Source organism: Hemitrygon akajei, chromosome 11 (genome assembly GCF_048418815.1).
Source record: "Hemitrygon akajei chromosome 11, sHemAka1.3, whole genome shotgun sequence".
Taxonomy (NCBI): domain Eukaryota; kingdom Metazoa; phylum Chordata; class Chondrichthyes; order Myliobatiformes; family Dasyatidae; genus Hemitrygon; species Hemitrygon akajei.
Window position 1 is genome coordinate 129193762 of NC_133134.1, and position 21232 is coordinate 129214993.

At 39.6% G+C, this 21232-nt stretch overlaps 1 protein-coding gene across 5 annotated transcripts in view; it reads left to right on the forward strand.

Moving 5' to 3' along the window:
* Positions 1-216: 216 nt before the first annotated feature.
* Positions 217-21232, forward strand: part of ripor3 (RIPOR family member 3) — a 184910-nt gene continuing 163894 nt past the window's right edge. For 2 of the 5 annotated variants that reach the window (XM_073061657.1, XM_073061661.1), the window contains exon 1: positions 248-280. The gene's annotated coding sequence lies outside the window, so the exon portion shown is untranslated. Of the gene's footprint in view, positions 281-21232 lie in introns of all 5 variants that reach the window. The other 3 variants (XM_073061659.1, XM_073061664.1, XM_073061658.1) reach the window with 3 other exon arrangements.

The following is a 21232-nucleotide window of genomic DNA, read 5'->3' on the forward strand; positions in this document are numbered from 1 at the left end:
TGCACCGCAGGAAATAGATGGAAATATAGAGTTTAAACTCCATCCTGTTCAGTGACAGTATGTTGAAGCACCGCAGAACAGAAAGTTCTTTATTGCTTCTCAGAATTTCTTTTTTGATAATCTTTCCAAGTACCACTCCTAAGATATATTGTTATCAGTAACATGCATGCAGTGCCTTATGTAATTCTCGTAAACACCGCATTATTTCAAAAATATCCCAAAACGTATTGAGTCACATGTGACCTCAGAAGGAATAAAGGCATCAGGACATTACGCAGAGGTAAGCAAAGAAAAATTTTGATAAAATTACCAAGAGAAGTAATTAGCTGTATAAGATAAGTAAATTATTCTAAAACTCAATCATTTTTATCCCATAATCCAGTTCCTTCTCTTCACTATAAAAAAAATTGTTTTGAACATGACTGGTCTGAAACACTTCACTGCAATTCCCTACTGATATGATGTGAAATTCTTCTATGAGAGAAGAATCTTAACTGCAGCAAGTGATGGTTTCACAAATCCTGAATCAGTCTTGTACTCTAAATTTCACTGAGTCCAAGATGCATGTTTTATCTGCAGTATTTTGTTATCTAAAGTGCTCACTAACACGTTATATGCATTTGTTTTAAATAAAGAATGTTAAAACATATTGGAAAGCACTTCTTGAATAGCTGGTGGCAGCAGATTCAGTTGTAACTTTCAATTGGAAATTGAATGCATAGTTATTAAGGAAGTGCATATGTGTAAAATGACAGGAATAAAGCAGGAACTGGACTAATTTGTTAACTCTTTCAATGTCCCACTATTAGCACAGTGGAGAGGTTAACCTCTTTCTGTGCTACAAGATTCTGTCATTCTAAAATATTGCAAAATATTTGTGATTTATTTCAAAATGGATTTTGATTTTCATTCTAGTGCTAACTAGTATTAATCCTTTTACAGTATTACATATGAAAAACAAATTGCTAGTAATGTATGTAATCGTAAGCACGTTATATTGTACGTTGTACAGTAGAGAAAACCGTGGCCATTTATATTAAGGCTGTTAAGATAACAGAAAATTTATACAGGCCCTTCCATTATAAACACAATTTATCTTGTTCTCATAACAATTTCTCCATTGTGCTGGGCATAAAATGCCACATGAAGTGATAGTAAAACACAAACCAAATTGCACTGTCAGATTTAAGTACATTGTTACTTTTTATAGATTGTAGTTGTGTAAAATAACCCCAAGGTAAGAAACAATTTTCTTTGTTGAAAAGCTGAATTTTTTGACAAATAATGTTCATCTGCTTTAATTATAACATTATCCCACTGAAGGTGTATGCTAAACTAAGATTATTCTTATCAGAATTTTAATTAATTAAAAGCTTTTGTCAGATTGGTGGCATGTTGGAGGCCATTCATGGAGACCTATAAATACTTCCAGTATGCCCAAATGCTGTCAAAGGATCATGCCCTTTTCTGAGGATATTAACAAGTGTTAAACGATTTTCTGCAGGAAATATTCAGAGGTGATGCACCATGATGTCAATCATTCACCAGGCAAACTTGATTTAGAACAAAGAACAGTACAGCAAAGCACAGGCCCCTCATTCATGATGTTGTGCTAACCAATATAAATCTACTCCACAATGAATCTAATCCTTCCCTCCAACACAGCCCATAACCCTCCATTTTTATTACAGTAAATTCATTTGCCTCTCCAAGAGTTTTTTAAGTGTCCCTATTGTAACAACCTCAATCATTATCCCTGGCAGGGTATTCCAGGCACCCACCACTCAGTGTGTATAAAAAACACTCTGACATCTCCCCTGAACTTTCCTTGGCTTAGCTTAAACAGATGTTGTCTAGAATTGCAAACACGAGGAAATCTGCAGATGCTGGAAGTTCAAACAACACACACAAAATGCTGGTGGAACACAGCAGGCCAGGCAGCATCTATAGGGAGAAGTGCAGTCGACGTTTCGGGACGAGACCCTTCGTCAGGACTAACTGAAAGAAAAGATAGTAAGAGATTTGAAAGTAGGAGGGGGAGGGGGAAATCCGAAATGATAGGAGAAGACAGGAGGGGAAGCGGTGAAGCTAAGAGCTGGAAAGGTGATTGGAGGGATACAGAGCTGGAGAAGGGAAAGGATCATGGGACGGGAGGCCTATGGAGAAAGAAAGGGGGAGGGGAGCACCAGAGGGAGATGGAGAACAGGCAAGGAGTGATTGTGAGAGGGGCAGAGAGAGAAAAAAGGGGGAGAATAAATAAATAAATAAGGGATGGGGTAAGAAGGGGAGGAGGGGCATTAACGGAAGTTAGAGAAATCAGTGTTCATGCCATCAGGTTGGAGGCTACCCAGTGGGAATATAAGGTGTTGTTCCTCCAACCTGAGTGTGGCTTCATCTTGACGGTAGAGGAAGCCATGGAAGCATTTGTCTAGTATTGACCATCATTGCCCCTGGAAAAAGATGTTGGATACCCTATGCTTCTTATAATCTTACACTTCTTTATTAAGTCACTTCTGATGATCAGTCATTCCATAAGAGAAAAGCCTTAGCTCACTCAACCTATCCTCATAAGACATAGTTCACAACCCAGGCAGGTTCCTAGTAAATTCCATCTGCACCATCTCTAAAGCTTCCACTTTTTTTTCATAATGAGGCAAACCACAGTTTTATAGAGCAATATTACTCCTCGGCTTGTTAACTTAATCCCTGGACTAATGAAGACTCACACACCTTGCACCTTCTTAACCGTCCTTTCAACTTGTGTGGCACCTTTGAGGGATCTATGGACTTTGACCCTAAAATCCCCTTGTTCCTCCATACAACTAAGAATCCTGCTACAAACCTTGTACTCTGCCTTTAAATTCAATCTTCTGATGTGTATCATTTCAGACCTTTATGGATAGAACTCCATCTGCCACTTCTCCTAACTTGGTGTCATGTCTATATATCATTGTAACATATGACAACCTTCCACACTATCCACAACACCTCAATCTTTGTGTCTTTTGCAAACTTTCTAACTCACCCCTCTATTTCCTTATTGAAGTCATTTATAAAAATCACAAAGAGCAGAGGTCCCAGAATAGATCCCTCCAGTACACCACTACTCACCGACCACCAGGCAGAATGTGCTCCATCTATTACCATCCTCTGCCTTCTGTGGGCCAGCCACTTAACAATCCACCCAGCCAAGTTGCCATGCCTCATGACTTTTTGTATAAGCTTACCATGGAAAACATTGTCAAAAGTCTTACTTAAATCCATATCCACCACTGCACCTTCATCAATTTGTTTTGTCACCACCCCGAGAAACTAAATTAGAAGTCTGTGCAGATTTGGCATGTCATCTAAAACTTGGACAAACTTCAATGGATGCACGGTGGATTGGTTGCATCATGGCCTGGTATTGAAACACCAATGCCCAAGAATGAAAAAGCCTCCACAAAGTGGTGGATATAGTCTGGTGGAAACCCTCCCCACCACTGAGCACACTTACAAGGATCGCTGTCACAAGAAAGCACCATCCAGGCCATGCTCTCTTCTTGCTGCTGCCTTTGGGAAGGAGGTACAGGAGCCTCATGTCCCATGCCACTGGGTTCAGGAACAGTTATTATACTTCAACCATCAGGCTCCCTAACCAGCATGGATAATTTCACTCACCTCAACTCTGAACTGATTCTACAACCTATGGATTCACTCTCAAGGAATGTACAACTTATGTTGTCAATATTTATCTGTCTGTTTATTTATTTATTTAGTAGAATCCTTGGTGTTTTCCTTAATCCTACTTGCCAAGGCCTTCTCATCCCCCACCCCCCCTAGCCTTCCTAAGTCTCTTCTTAAGCTCCTTTCTAGCTAACAGAAACATAGAAAACCTACAGCACAATACAGGCCCTTCGGCCCACAAAGTTGTGCCAAACATGTCCCTGCCTTAGAAATTACTAGGCTTACCTATAATTACCTATTATAACATATAATAAAAGATTATAAATCAGTCAAGATATTGACTGCTGAAGTGGGCTTGAATGGTTAAATGGTTTCTTCCTATCTACCCAAGTTCCTATAACATTGCACAAGGATAATTGCAGAAGTGTTGGAGAACTAAGCAATGCATACTCACAGCATATACAACTTGTAAATCAGAGGAGAATGGCAATTAGTTAGAGGGGGTGATGACAAGAAGGAGAAAGAGTTTTTGATCATGAAGTTAAGGCCACTCTGGATGATTTCAGTTCTGCTGTTGTCCACAACTGTAGCAAAGCTGTCCTAATAACATGCAGCACTAATGTTCTCCCCATTAATTTGTCTCAGATTGTATGCTACATTTCCTGCAGAGAAGTGTCCTGCATTCTGTCTGGGCAATTTTGCAGCTATGCTTGGTTAACTGCTGTGTACTAGGGCAAATATTGATATTGAGATATGTGAGACTAGTGGTATGGTTAGAGAAAAAATGGGTTTTGAAAATGAATTTATTTTGATCAGACATCTGAGATCATCAAATTTTTTAAAGTGTTGCATCCAGATTCTTGGCATGTCCTGCCATTGATCTCAAACAATCTTTCCATTATCTTTTTAAGGTATATTTGGAGGGTTTTCTGAAGATGAAGGACATCATTCCTAATTTTTATATCCTCCAGCAAAGTTTTCAGTGCCATTGTGAAACCTAGGAATTACTTTATCCTGCATTGGTCATTCTGCAAAAGTCTCCTTGGTCAGAACCAGCTGAACCCATAATGCACTCTTTAAGGTTTAAGATAACCATAGCCTTAATAATAGCTTGTCCTAAGTGGGGTTAGGATCACATGATATTGGCTCCCTAGTGAGTTGTTTCGCCAGTAAGTGGCTCAGCAAATCATAGTGATATGTTGGTATCTTTAGAGATCCCTTGTGTGGCCTCTGAGAACTGATGAGTCTTAAAGCAGGATGAGAATGTGTACAGAAAGTGGCATTTGAGTTAGTGATTCTAGGGAATCTGGCACTGTCATAGAATCTATATTTGGTTTCATTCATTACTTTTTTAATTCATGCGGGGGGTTATATGCATATTATCAGGCAAATCCATTAATAAAATGCATATAACCCCTACATTTAGTCACATCCTTACATTTTTATACTTACGAGATGACTGTTTAAGGTAGAATGCTACAATGTTTTTTTCTTTCCTGACTGTTATGGTTTCACTGCCAGTAGTAGCCTAAATTGGTATTTCTTGTGTATCTGAAATGAAAAGGGCACAACACACAGTCATGGTGGGGCACAGTTAATATGAGGAGCATATTTGAGCATCTTCATATTATAAGGCAGAGGTGATTATGGACTGAAAGGAAAGTATGGTGTGAGATGGAGAATTAAACATGACTATATTGGTAACAAAGCCCAAGATTGTGGGCACACTTTCCTTCAAATGATTGAGCCTCCTAGCACAGGATGCACTACCCATCCCGTCCTTCCCTCTCTAGTCTTTTGCTGCTATCTGCAGTTATAAATAGTATTCTTCTGTGCAAAAGTAGGAGTAAATATGCAAAGATCTTATTATTGCTCATGGTCTTTAATGATAGCTCATATGGCTACTGAGAAATAATAAGTCTTAAAACAGGACCAGAAGTAACAGAAGAAGCAGAAAGTACCATTTTATTTACTGATTCTGCTACTTTGTTATAAAATCTATATGCTTGTTTCATTTGGTCCACACCTCTCTTCCCCTCTAGTCTGCAGTTAGGAATGATGTTCACTTTTAAGAGAGAGGAAAGATATTCTTGATTATGTCACAACTTGTAAAGATGATTTGGCTGTTGTGATTGCAGCACTCTAAGTATGAGAAGAGCATTATAGTATTGGATTGGGAGCAACAGTAAGGGTGTGGGTATACATGGATTCCTTTGAGAGTCACTATGTTACCTGGAATGTCTTTGATGACATTAGCTATGATATTCTGTAAGATATTTTAAGCTGTTGAAAATTTGTCATCTTCTACCTCTGATGTCCTGTGCTTGTTCATTTCAATTGTGAGGTTTAGTGGCATAAATTCTAGTCTGAAAATACTGCTTGAAGCAAGGGACTGTTATTCCCTGTATTTTACCTGCCTCAAAGGATATGAATGGTTCTGAACAGAATCTAAATAGAACGTTTCTCTGTTTATGGATGTAGATCAAACAATGCACCATTCATTACATCCTGCCCTCAAAACAAGTTAAAGATTATATCTTTGTCTTAATCTCCATTTGGAAGTACCGTATAGATGCTTACAAACCTCAACAGAAAAATGTTGCTCTTCTGTGTACATATGAAGAAATGATGATATTGACAGAAAGACTTTGTTACTTAAAGACATTGATCATAAATGTGAGGTCATTATACTTCCTGAAGGGCCTCCTTGGTCAATTGGCAGATCATCTTGGCCTTTGATGGTGTTTTGTACTCATTGTTATACATGCCTTCCCTACGGATGTCCACATATTCCACAAAGACTTACAGAGCCTGCTCCCACCTCTCTGACACAGTGGCTGTGGAGAGTACTCCCAGTGTTGCTCAGTGACTTTATACAGAGGTTAGATTCAGTAGTCATCTCCTGTTTAGAGAAATGATTGCACTTTTAGTTAGATTCAGGCAGATGAGTACTGGATTCCTGGAATTACTTGAACTTAATGTGAACTAATAGGAAGAAATTGTTATTGCTTTCCATCAAAGTGCCAAAGTTGTATGATGTACATGCACAGGAGCAAACATTAATGGCAAACTATCCTGGGTGCCCTGTGCAGTACCATGCTTTCAGTGGGCTAATGATCCTGCAGCCAATTCCTTTAAACAGAGTCAGTAAATATCATCATGGAACATGCTACCAACTGTTGTATAAGATTTTTATCTTGCCTATGCAGTCTCAACTCACTATGACTCACTTCTTGTGAACGCAAGATAGCAGGGTTGCATTATTCCTATCAGTTTGAGAGGCATATTGCTATAGTAACAATATGAGTAGAGCAGGAGTTTCTTACATATTATAAATTTAAAGTGAGACATTAGGCCAAAAATATCTTGCACTTTATTGACTTAAAATAACTTTTCTATAATCAGGACTTGTGGATATTCTTTGTTGTGCTAAATATTTCTATTGTGAACACTTTTGCAAAAATATTTCTGAAAATATACCGAAGTATAGATATGTAAAGGAGCTTTATTATTGGTCCAAATCTCATAAAATACTTCACAATGTCTACAGTATATTGAGTTAATCATGATGTTATTGGTGATACTAAGACATCATTCAATTAATACCTTTATTTTTAGTGCCTGCTTGGTAATCTTACTGAGTAAATTACTATGTAGATACTGCAAATTTTTATACTTTTGAAATAATTAGAATGAACATTCAAAAAACTAATATGTCCTCAGTTTACCATGGACAAATACCTTCTTTGTTTATTAAATATCATCAATTTGTTGCCAAAATTAAAATTTGATGAGTAAACTTGAAGTTGCATCCTTCTAGCCACTAAATATCAATTAGCTCAAGTATGAAGTTCTTATTAAACATTGGATAAAGTCACAAATACTTCAAATAAAATTCATGACTGCGCACCATCGGCTGAAGTTGATATTTCAGAATAATGAGTAGTTTTCAGAGCAAAATCAACGCTTAAGGGTACAGTGATCATGATGCACAATTTACTAACATTTATTACATAAAATATAGGTACTAAATACAGTACCTTGCTCTGCATGTTCATTAAAAATGAATTCAGCAGGTATTCATTTCTGATTTTGCTGCTTCTTGGCTGATACTTCAGCAGTAGTACAACTTTAATATTAGCCTGAGTTAAATCAAGTCTGTGCTACATTGTGTGATCTCTAGTTGGTGTGCTTTCTTTCACTAAAGTACTCTGAGGCGTATTCTGTAAGTTCCTAGTATGTCATGTCATAAGAGTTTATTCTGACCTACTTTTAAATCTGTAATGTGGTCATCCTCTGTTTTGGCAGCACTCTCTCACTTAGAAATGTTTTAATTCTTCCAATCATTCTAAAGATGGCACTCACCCTCTTCCTGTCTGTACAACTCAAAGCTAGCTTACACAAGAGTTACATTTGTGATTGTAACTAACATTGGCAAGTTTATTGGAGCCAAAGGTGACCTGTGAGAAATTCTAAAAAAAAATTAGACCTGATGGTAGAGCAGAGGTTCCACTTTTTTTTGAAGTGCATCAGTAGTCAATTAAGAAAAGAAAAATTGTGGAGATATCCTGCATCCATACTGGTGTCCCTTGAGACAAACTCATAGAAGACAGCAGCAGTGGTTGATACTAGGAATCAATCTTGAAGTCTTGAATGCAGTGATCCAATTCAATAAATTTATGTGTATGGTCACGATGTTCAAATATTATATCTCACCAAATCTAAACTTAAGATGTAACATTTCCATCAACATGCATATCTAATTATCACATACTACAAAGTACCATCACACCTTTAGCAACCATGACAGACAGATCACTCTAAAGTATTTCATGCCACTCAAGTGAACGCTTCTCCATTTTGATAAGATGATACACAATTGGAAGCAATAGCAGCTAACTGGCAGGTGTAGGCATGGCTTTGTCATCTTATTGGCAAGATGCAAGTATTATTCACCACCATTGTGGCCAGAGACAAATCAGAACTTCTAGATATCCTTGCAGAAAAAAAGATATCACCATATCTAATTATCTTTCTGAATAACATGTTGCTCATCTTGCAGTGTTTTCTGATTTACATGCACTTCTTACGTTTCTCATCTCTCTTAACCTTTCATTGCAGTTGGATCTTATGTTTTCCTTATTTTAGAGAGCCAAAATATGCATCAATATATTATAAGGATTTAGAAATGTAGAAGCATAGAAAACCTACAGCACAATACAGGCCCTTCAGCCCACAAAGCTGTGCCAAACATGTCGTTACCTTAGAAATTACCTAGGGTTACCCATAGCCCTCTATTTTTCTAGACTCCGTGTACTTGTCCAGGAGTCTCTTAAAAGACCCTATCGTATCCGCCTCCACCACCATTGCTGACAGCCCATTCCATGTACTCACCACTCTCTGCATAAAAAACTTACCCCTGACATCTCCTCTGTACCTACTTCCAAGCATCTTCAAACTGTGCCCTCTCGTGCAAACCATTTCAGCCCTGGGAAAAAACCTCTGACTATCCACATGATCAATGCCTCTCATCATCTTACAGAAACATAGAAAATAGGTGCAGGAGTAGGCCATTTGGCCCTTTGAGCCTGCATTGCCATTCAGTATGATCATGGCTGATCATCCAACTCAGAACCCTGTACCTGCTTTCTCTCCATACCCCCTGATCCCTTTAGCCACAAGGGCCATATCTAATTTCCTCTTAAATATAGCCAATGAACTGGCCTCAACTGTTTCCTGTGGCAGAGAATTCCACAGATTCACCACTCTCTGTGTGAAGAAGTTTTTCCTCATCTCAGTCCTAAAAGGCTTCCCCTTTATCCTTAAACTGTGACCCCTCGTTCTGGACTTCCCCAACATCGGAAACAATCTTCCTGCATCTAGCCTGTCCAATCCCTTTAGAATTTTATACGTTTCAATAAGATCCCCCCTCAATCTTCTAAATTCTAGTGAGTATAAGCCTAGTCGATCCAGTCTTTCTTCATATGAAAGTCCTGCCATCCCAGGAATCAATCTGGTGAACCTTCTCTGTACTCCCTCTATGGCAAGAATGTCTTTCCTCAGATTAGGGGACCAAAACTGCACACAATACTCTAGGTGCAGTCTCACCAAGGCCTTGTACAACTGCAGTAGAACCTCCCTGCTCCTGTACTCAAATCCTTTTGCTCTGAATGCCAACATACCATTTGCCCTTTTCACCACCTGCTGTACCTGCATGCCCACCTTCAATGACTGGTGTACAATGACACTCAGGTCTCGTTGTACCTCCCCTTTTCCTAATGGCCACCATTCAGATAATAATCTGTTTTCCTGTTCTTGCAACCAAAGTGGATAACCTCACATTTATCCACATTAAATTGCATCTGCCATGAATTTGCCCACTCACTTAACCTATCCAAGTCACCCTGCATCCTCTTAGCATCCTCCTCACAGCTAACACTGCCGCCCAGCTTCGTGGCATCCGCAAACTTGGAGATGCTGCATTTAATTCCCTCGTCTAAATCATTAATATATATTGTAAACAACTGGGGTCCCAGCACTGAGTCTTGCGGTACCCCACTAGTCACTGCCTGCCATTCTGAAAAGGTCCTGTTTACTCCCACTCTGCTTCCTGTCTACCAACCAATTCTCTATCCACATCAATACCATACCCCCAATACCGTGTGCTTTAAGTTTGCACACTAATCTCCTGTGTGGGACCTTGTCAAAAGCCTTTTGAAAATCTAAATATACCACATCCATTGGCTCTCCCCTATCCACTCTACTAGTTACATCTTCAAAAAATTCTATAAGATTCGTCAGACATGATTTTCCTTTCACAAATCCATGCTGACTTTGTCCAATGATTTCACCTCTTTCCAAATGTGCTGTTATCACATCTTTGATTTCTGACTCTAGCATTTTCCCCACCACCGATGTCAGACTCACCGGTCTATAATTCGCCGGTTTTTCTCTCCCTCCTTTTTTAAATGTGGGGTTACATTAGCCACCCTCCAATCCTCAGGAACTAATCCAGAATCTAAGGAGTTTTGAAAAATTATCACTAATGCATCCACTATTTCTTGGGCTACTTCCTTAAACACTCTGGAATGCAGACCATATGGCCCTGGGGATTTATCTGCCTTTAATCCCTTTAATTTACTTAACACCACTTCCCTACTAACATGTATTTCCTCCATCTCACTAGACCCTCGGTCCCTTACTATTTCCAGAAGATTATTTATGTCCTCCTTAGTGAAGACAGAACCAAAGTAGTTATTCAATTGGTCTGCCATCTCTTTGTTCCCTATGATCAATTCACCTGTTTCTGACTGTAAGGGATCTACATTTGTCTTGACCAATCTTTTTCTTTTCACATATCTATAAAAGCTTTTACAGTCAGTTTTTATGTTCCCTGCCAGCTTTCTCTCATAATCTTTTTCCCCTTTCCTAATTAAGCCCTTTGTCCTCTGCTGGTCTCTGAATTTCTCCCAGTCCTCAGGTGTGCCGCTTTTTTTTGCTAATTTGTATGTTTCTTCTTTGGACTTGATACTATCCCTAATTTCCCTCGTCAGCCATGGGTGGACTACCTTCCCTGGTTTATTCTTTTGCCAAACTGGGATGAACAATTGTTGTAGTTCATCCATGCAATCTTTAAATGCTTGCCATTGCATATCCATCGTCAACTCTTGAAGTATCATTTGCCAGTCTATCTTAGCTAATTCATGTCTCATACCTTCAAAGTTACCCTTCTTTAAGTTCAGAACCTTTGTTTCTGAATTAACTATGTCACTCTCCATCTTAATGAAGAATTCCACCATATTATGGTCACTCTTACCCAAGGGGTCTCGTACTACAAGATTGCTAACTAACCCTTCCTCATTGCCCAATACCCAATCTAGAATGGCCTGCTCTCTAGTTGGTTCCTTGACATGTTGGTTCAGAAAACCATCCCACATACATTCCAAGAAATCCTCTTCCTCAGCACCCTTACCAATTTGGTTCACCCAATCTAGAATGGCCTGCTCTCTAGTTGGTTCCTTGACATGTTGGTTCAGAAAACCATCCCACATACATTCCAAGAAATCCTCTTCCTCAGCACCCTTACCAATTTGGTTCACCCAATCTATATGTAGATTGAAGTCACCCATTAGAACTACTGTTCCTTTATTGCACGCATTTCTAATTTCCTGTTTAATGCCATCCCCAACCTCACTACTACTGTTAGGTGGCCTGTACACAACTCCCACCAGCGATTTCTGCCCCTTAGTATTATGCAGCTCTACCCATATCGATTCCATATCCTCCAGGCTAATGTCCTTCCTTTATATTGTGTTAATCTCCTCTCTAACCAGCAAAGCTACCCCACCTCCTTTTCTTTCCTGTCTATCTCTCCTGAATATTGAATATCCCTGGATGTTGAGCTCCCATCCTAGGTCACCCTGGAGCCATGTCTCTGTGATCCCAACTATATCATATTCATTCATAACTATTTGCACATTCAATTCATCCACCTTGTTACGAATGCTCCTCGCATTGACACACAAAGCCTTCAGGCTTGTTTTTACAACACTCTTAGCCCTTATACAATTATGTTGAAAAGTGGCGCTTTTTGCTTTTTGCCCTGGATTTGCCTGCCTGCCACTTTTACTTTTCACCTTACTACTTTTTGCTTCTGCCCTCATTTTACACCCCTCTGTCTCTCTGCACTTTTTCCCATCCCCCTGCCACATTAGTTTAAATCCTCCTGAACAGCAGTAGCAAACGCTCCCCCTAGGACATTGGTTCCAGTCCAGCCCAGGTGCAGACCGTCTTGTTTATACTGGTCCCACCTCCCCCAGAACTGGTTCCAATGCCCCAGAAATTTGAATCCCTCCCCCTGCACCATTTTTCAAGCCACGTATTCAACTGAAATATCCTCCTATTTCTACTCTGACTAGCACGAGGCACTGGTAGTAATCCAGAGATTATTACCTTTGTGGTCCTACTTTTTAGTTTATCTCCTAACTCCCTAAATTCACCTTGTAGGACCTCATCCCATTTTTTACCTATATCGTTGGTACCTATGTGCACCATGGCCACTGGCTGTTCACCCTCCCATTCCAGAATGTCCTGCAGCCGCACAGAGACATCCTTGACCCTTGCACCATGGAGGCAACATACCATCCTGGAGTCTCGTTTGCGGACGCAGAAGTGCCTATCTATTCCCCTTACAATCGAATCCCCTATCACTATAGCTCTCCCACTCCTTTTCCTTCTCTCCTGTGCCGCAGAGCCACCCATGGTGCAATGAACTCGGCTGCTGCTGCCTTCCCCGATGAGGCATCTCCCCCAACAGTATCCAAAACAGTATATCTGTTTAGGAGGGAGATGACCTCAGGGGACTCCTGCACTACCTGCCTACTGCTACGCTGTCTAGTGGCCACCCCTTCCCTTTCTGCCTGTGTAGCCTTTACCTGTGGTGTGGCCAACTCACTGAACGTGCTATTCACGACTTTCTCAGCATTGCAGATGCTCCAGTATGAATCCAATCGCAGCTCCAGACGCTCAATGCGGTCTGCCATAAGCTGCAGCTGGACACACTTCCTGCACACATAGTCGTCAGGGACACTGGAAGTATCCCTGATTTCCCACATGCTGCAGGATGAATGAACCACAGGGCCGATCTCAGCTGCCATGACCTACCCAATACTTGCCTCAACTTTTGAAACTTTCTCCTTTGAAAGGAACTTACTCAGCCTTACCTCACTTGGAGTGAAGCTCGTCCTCAGCCTCTGCTCACCGAAGCCACTCGAGACAAAGCCTTCCTATTCTGTCTCCCTCTACTCCGTTGCCCGCTACAACATCGCCCGCTCCATCTACTGTTCTCTTTAAATACTCCTGCTGCCTCACGGTCCGACTTACACGCGCTTGCGCAGTCGTGCCCCCATTAAACTGCCAAAGAAAATGACCTACTTCCACCTTTCACCTCTATCTGGTCACCTCTCATCCTCTGTTGCTCCAAGGAAAAAAGGTCGAGTTCACTCAACCTATTCTCATAAGGCATGCTCCCCAATCCAGGCAACATCCTTATAAATATCTTCTGCACCCTTTCTATGGCTTCCACATCCTTCCTATAGTGAGGCAACCAGAACTGAGCACAGTACTCCAAGTGGGGTCTGACCAGGGTCCTATATAGCTGCAACATTACCTCTTGGCTCCTAAACTCAATCCCACGATTGATGAAGGCCAATTCACTGTATGCTTTCTCAACCACAGAGTCAACCTGCTTTGAGTGTACTATGGACTCGGACACCAAGATCCCTCTGATCCTGGACACTGCCAAGAGTCTTACCATTAATACTATATTCTGCCATCATATTTGACCTACCAAAATGAACCACCTCACAGTTAACTGGGTTGAACTCCATCTGCCACTTCACAACCCAGTTTTGAATCCTATCAATGTCCCGCTGTAACCTCTGACAGCCCTCCACACTATCCACAACACCTCCAACCTTTGTGTCATCAGCAAACTTACTAACCCATCCCTCAACTTCCACATCCAGGTCATTTATAAAAATCACGAAGAGTAAGGGTCCCAGAACAGATCCCTGAGGCACACCACTGGTCACTGACCTCCTTGCAGAATATGACCCATCTACAACCACTCTTTGCCTTCTCTGGCCAAGCCAGTTCTGGATCCACAAAGCAATGTCCCCTTGGATCCCATGCCTCCTGACTTTCTCAATAAGCCTTGCATGGGATACCTTATCAAATGCCTTGCTGAAATCCATATACACTACATCTACTGCTCTACCTTCATCAATGTGTTTAGTCACATCCTCAAAAAACTCAATCAGGCTCATAAGGCACGACCTGCCCTTGACAAAGCCATGCAGACTATTCCTAATCATATTATGCCTCTCCATATGTCCTGCCTCGTAGGATCTTCTCCATCAACTTACCAACAACTGAAGTAAGACACACTGGTCTATAATTGTCTGGGCTATCTCTACTTCTTTTGTTAAATAATGGAACAACATCTGCAACCCTCTAATCCTCTGGAATCTCTCCTGTTCCCGTTGATGACACAAAGATCATCACCAGAGGCTCAGCAATCTCCTCCCTTGCCTCTCACAGTAGCCTGGGGTACATCTCATCTGGTCCTGGTGACTTATCCAACTTGATGCTTTCCAAAAGCTCCAGTACATCCTCTTTCTTAATATCTACATGCTCAAGCTTTTCAGTCCGCTGTAAGTCATCCCTACAATTGCCAAGATCCTTTTCCGTAGTGAATACTGAAGCAAAGTACTCATTAAGTATGTCTGCTATCTCCTTCGGTTCAATGCATACTTTCCCACTGTCACACTTGATTGGTCCTATTCTCTCTCACGTCTTATCCTCTTGCTTTTCACATATTTGTAGAATACCTTGGGGTTTTCCTTAATCCTGTCTGCCAAGGTCTTCTCATGGCCCCTTCTGCCTCTCCTAATTTCTTTCTTAAGCTCCTTGCTAGCCTTATTATACCTTTGACCCTTAACAGCTAGAAGACACAGATGTTTTCTGTTTATGGTTTGGAGTTGTATAATTCTTGATTCGTTTATTCAATTCAATTACTCTTGGAATGAAGATATATATCTAAGTCTGCAGCAATTATTGTCTGTAGTAATTAACTCACACAAAAGAGTTGCAGAACATTTAGAAAATTCATTTGTTATTGTACAACTGATATTGAAGAAGTGACTGTTTAAAGCAGTGATTTCTTCCCTAATGGCACAGTATGCAAAACTGGAAAACTTACGTTGCATATTGTGTGCAGTTCTAATTGCCACACTGTAGGAAGGATTTGAGTAAGTTAAAGAGGGTACAAAAAGATACACGAAGATGCCTCCTGGACCAGAGAGCTTGAATTTATGAGGAGAGATGAGATAAACAAGGGCAGTTTTTCCTAGATTGAATGAGACAGAGGGAAGATCTATCTAGAGATTTATAAAATAATGAATAACATAGATGAGTTAGCCTTATTCTCATGTCCAGGGTAGGTAAAAATAAAATTAAAGAGCATAGTTTTAATTCCAGAGGGGAGGGCACATTTTGCAAAAGTGTGTGGTAGGTCTATGAACAATCTGCCTGAGGAGATGGAAGTGGCAGGTAAAACCACAATGTTAAAAAAAAACAATTAGACAAATAGTTTGAGAGGAATTTTGACCAAACATCGGCAAAAGAAATTAGCTTAGATATGCACCTTGATCAGCCTAGATGAGTTGAGCCATTGGGACTACTGTATTTCCATTCTGTATAACTTTATGAATCTAATACTCCCATGTGTACTCATCTCTCCTCACTGATTCCCTTCCAGGCACTATTCCCTGTGACATTGCTAAGTGTTACACCCACACCTACACCTCCTCCCTCACCACCATTCAAGGCCCCAGTCAGTCCTTCCACTTGAGGCAGCACTTAACATGTGAATCCATAGGTGTCATTTATTGCATCAGGTACTCATGGTGTGGCCTCCTCTACATCAATGAGACCCAATGCAAAATGGAGGATCACTTCCTCGAGCAGCTTTGCCTCATCTGCTGTAGCTGGCAGTATCTCCTGGTGGCCAGCCATTTTAATTCCACTTTCCATTCCCACACTGACATGTCTGTCCACAGCCTTCTCTAATACCAAGTTGAGGCTAGACACATCAGGTTAGAGGAGCAATACCACATTTTCTGTTTTGATAATCTCTAAATTGACAGCAACAATGTCAATTTCTCTAACTTCCAGTAAAAAAGACCTGATGGTAGAGCAAAGGCTCCACTTCTTTTTGATGTGCATCAGTAGTCAAGTAAGAAAAGAAGAATTGTGGAGATATCCTGCATCCATACTGGTGTTCCTTGAGAAAAACTCATAGAAGATAGCAAAAGTGGTTGATACTAGGAATCAATCTTGAGGTGTTGAATGCAGTGCTTCTATTCAATAAATTTATGTATATGCTCAAGATTTTCAAATATTATATCTCACCAAAGTTAAAGTTAAGATGTAACATTTCCATCAGCATGCATATCTAATTATCACATACTTCAAATTACCATCACACCTTTATTAACCATGACAGACAGATCACCCTAATGTACTCAAGTGAACGCATCCTTTTTTTGATAAGATGGTACACACTTGGAAGCAATAGCAGCTAACTGGCAAGTGTAGGCATGGCTTTGTCATCTTACTTGCAAGATGTAAGTATTATTCACCATACTAATCTAAAATATTAAAAACACTTTGTTTTGACAGTTTTAGCTATCATCCATGAAGGTCATATGAAGGGTTAAATTTCACCTTCCAGAACACACAGTAATTCAAATTCTTTGCATTTTGGTCTCAGATGTGTGTAGAACATTCTCTCTTTCCCCCTCCCCCCTTTTCCTCCCTTATCCCTTTAGCTCATTTACCTTTTCTTTTTCCCTTCTCCCTTCCTCATGTCCAGCCCATCATCCACACCTTCTTCCCTATGGATCCCACGTCTTTCCCTTTATCCTATGGTCCACTGTCCTGTCCTATCAGATTCTAGCTTATTCAACTTTTTGCCTCTTCCTCCTGTCACTTACCAACTTCTTGCATTATTCCCATTTCTTTCCCTCTATGCTTACCCAGTTTCTCCCTCACACTTGGATTCACCTGTTCCCCACCAGCTCAAGCTCCTCCCTCTACCCCCCCACCCACCCTTTTACCCTGGATCATGCCTCTTTCCTGATGAAGGGTCTCAGCCAAAAAACGTCATCTGTCTGGCAAGCTGAGTTCCTCCAGCATTTTTGTGTCCCATGTGAATCTATGTATTTATTTTGTTGTATTTGTTTATGATATAACTCAACTGATTTACTATTCAGAGAGCATTTCTGTCTTTAATTTGCTCACAATCTAATAAGTGTATTTGTTACTAGTAATGCAAAGCTAGTAAGACCAAGTCCTTAATTATTTATTATTCTGTTTGTAAAATCCAACTAATTGTCCATCTTGTCGCACATCAATTAAAAACAGCACTTTTCTTAATAGATGCAACTTTACTCAGGCTGTCTTTTACATATTTTGCATGCTGTAATGCAAATTGAGGAATATATTAAATGAAGAAAAAGGCATGTTATTCCTCTGAGACTAAATTATATGTCTTGGATATAATACTTAGAAAAATGAGATGATTGTGAGATAAGGAAGGAAGGGTAAGGTTACCAAGCAGGAAATTTGGGAATTCCTCTGTGGATTGTATTTTCATAAATCTTTCTGCATGTGCCAAAACGACCACTGAGGTCAGGTTCTCAGAGAATTCCTTCCTCATATGAAGAGCCAGCTAATGACCTATGGTTATCCCAACCTCTCCACAAATGGTTTAAATCACAAAGCCAATAACAATATGACATCAATTACTGAATAATGAGAGTAAATATAATGATAACATAATAGTTGTTTCTGAGTTAAATTATTTTCTTGCCTGAGCTTTAATTCTTTTTAGCTTTCTCCATTGATCAGATCTGGAGAAATATACTGGATGTGTATCATTATCAATTTTAAAAAAATAACAATATTACCACATTAATCTAAAATGTTAAAAGCATTTTGTTCTGACGGCTTTAGCTATTATCCTTATAGGTCATAAGGAAGGTTACATTTCATCTTCCAGAACACTCAGTAATTCAATTTCTTTGCAATTCGTTCTCAGATGTATATAGACAATTCTCTTGCTCTATCTTTCTTTACATTACATTTGTTTTGAATATAAAATCTATCAGTTAGAATGCATGGGCCTGGATCTTATACAGACTGCCAGCAGCCTTTTCCCAGTGAAAAACCTGCTTTTAATTGTACTAGGCCTGTAGATGGAAGAAACTTCCAATGATTGGGAAAATACAGCAATGTGCAGAATCTTTTCAAGTGAAAGCAAGGAAAGATAAAAAAGTTCATAAGAAAAGAAAAAAAACCAGTACAATATCGGCTCCATCATGAGCACTAACCTTCCCAGCATCCAGGACAATTTCAAAAGGCAATGCTTTAAAAAGGCGGCATCCATCAGGACATGCCCTCTTCTACCATCAAGGATGTGGTATTGGAGTCAATGTTTCAGGAAAACTTCTTCCGCTCTACCATCAGATTTCTGAACAGACAATGAACCTATGAACACTACCTCAGTATTTTTGTCTTTATTTTTGTGCTATTCATTTAATTTAATTTTTTATACATATTTCTTACTTGTAACCTACAGTTTTATTATTATGTATTGCAATGTACCGCTGTGCAAAACAACAAATTCTGACTCTGAGAACCAACAGTATAAGTTTTAATGCTTGTGTAAACAGGAAGAAGGCAACTAAAGTAGGTATGGTTCCTCTGGAGAATTAGGCCAGCAAATTAATAACAAAAGAAATGCCAGATTTAGGTTCTACTGCAGTTGTACAAGGCCTTGGTGAGACCGCACCTAGAGTATTGTGTGCAGTTTTGGTCCCCTAATCTGAGGAAAGACATTCTTGCCATAGAGGGAGTACAGAGAAGGTTCACCAGATTGATTCCTGGGATGGCAGGACTTTCATATGAAGAAAGACTGGATCGACTAGGCTTATACTCACTGGAATTTAGAAGATTGAGGGGGGATCTTATTGAAACGTATAAAATTCTAAAGGGATTGGACAGGCTAGATGCAGGAAGATTGTTTCCAATGTTGGGGAAGTCCAGAACGAGGGGTCACAGTTTAAGGATAAAGGGGAAGCCTTTTAGGACCGAGATGAGGAAAAACTTCTTCACACAGAGAGTGGTGAATCTGTGGAATTCTCTGCCACAGGAAACAGTTGAGGCCTGTTCATTGGCTATATTTAAGAGGAAATTAGATATGGCCCTTGTGGCTAAAGGGATCAGGGGGTATGGAGAGAAAGCAGGTACAGGGTTCTGAGTTGGATGATCAACCATGATCATACTGAATGGCGGTGCAGGCTCGAAGGGCCGAATGGCCTACTCCTGCACCTATTTTCTATGTTTCTATTTGTTAACATTTTGCCTCAGTCTTCACCATGGAGGACATTGCAAATATCTCTATGATAGCAGATGGGTTAATAAATAACAGGGAGGAACTTGTAAAAATGTTAATCACAAGAAACAATGTATTAAAGAAAATCACAGAAATGAAGGCAGACAAATTGCTGGGACCTGATAGTCTGTACCCAAAATTTTTAAAGGAAGTGGCTGCAGAAATGGTGGATGTGTTGGTTGTTTTTTTTTTCAAAACTCACTACATTCAGAATTATTATCAGAGGATTAGAAAATGAAAAGGAAATCAGAAAAAAAAAGAAACGGAACTATAGAGAAATTGTTTTAACATCTATTATTGTTAAATGTTATGGTCAGTCAGAAAAAAACAGCAAATTATTTAGGAAAAGAGAATATGATGAAACTAGTCAAAATGATTTTATGAAAGTTGAATGATGCTTGACAAATTTGTTTGAACTATTTGGGAACATTACAGAGAGTTGATACAGGGGAATTTGCTGATATAGTTATTTTAGATTTTCAAATGGCATTTGACAAACTGCTACACTGTATTGCATAACATAAGAGCTTCAAGTATTGGGATTATCATGGGTTGAAAGTAACAGTCACCTAGAAAGCCAAGTTAAAATAAATGGGTCCTTTTCATCCTGGAAGGACATAACTAGTGGAGTGTCTCAGAGACTGCTTCTTGGCCCTCAATAGTTTACCGTTTTCTTAAATAATCCGAAGGAGGAAAGAAAATTTAAGCTTTCTATATTAGCCAGTAGTACAGAATAGGTGGTGTGTTGGGACAAGGACATTGTGATTCTGCAATGAGGTACAGATAGACTGAGAAATTGGGTTAACACCTTGGCAAATAGAGTTCCTTTGCCAAACTTGGAAAGTGGGAAACTGTAAGGTTTTGAATCTTGGTAAGAAGAATCAAAATGTGGATTATTTTCAAAATGAATAGACTCTACAAACAAGTCAATCAGAGTTCAATTCTGGCACCCTCTATAAAAAAGTTTGTATGTTTTTTCTGTGTCATTGTGGGTTTCATCTGGGTGCTCCAGTTTCCTCCTACTATACAAAGATGTACCAGTTAGTACGGTAGGTTAATTGTGATTAGGCTAAGGTTAAATAGGTGGGTTTCTGAGCAGTGCAGCTCATTGGGCTGGAAGGGCCCTTTCTGAGCAGTATCTCTAAATAAAATAAATGATGCATTGCATTGTATAACCATTACTTTGTTTATAGCTTAAGGGTCAGTAACACAAAATTAATAGGAGATACTATGGCTATGCTTTGAATGTGAAGTTTAGCATGTAATGACTATCTGGACAATGACCTACAATTCTCCATCAGCACGATTATCTGAGAAAAGTAAATAACTTGTTAATCACCAGTCATCCATTTTATATTTATAAATACCGAAGTGGCATTGTATGTCAGAAAGATGCTTTTTTATACACATTTTCCATCCAAAAGGAGCTGTAACTAATGAGATTTCTGTTGGAGTTGAAGATTGAATTAGTAAAAAAAATTGTTCTTATTCTTTATAATCCCTTACTTTCAGCTTTTTTTTTCTCTCTGTAAGTTTTATGGTATCCAT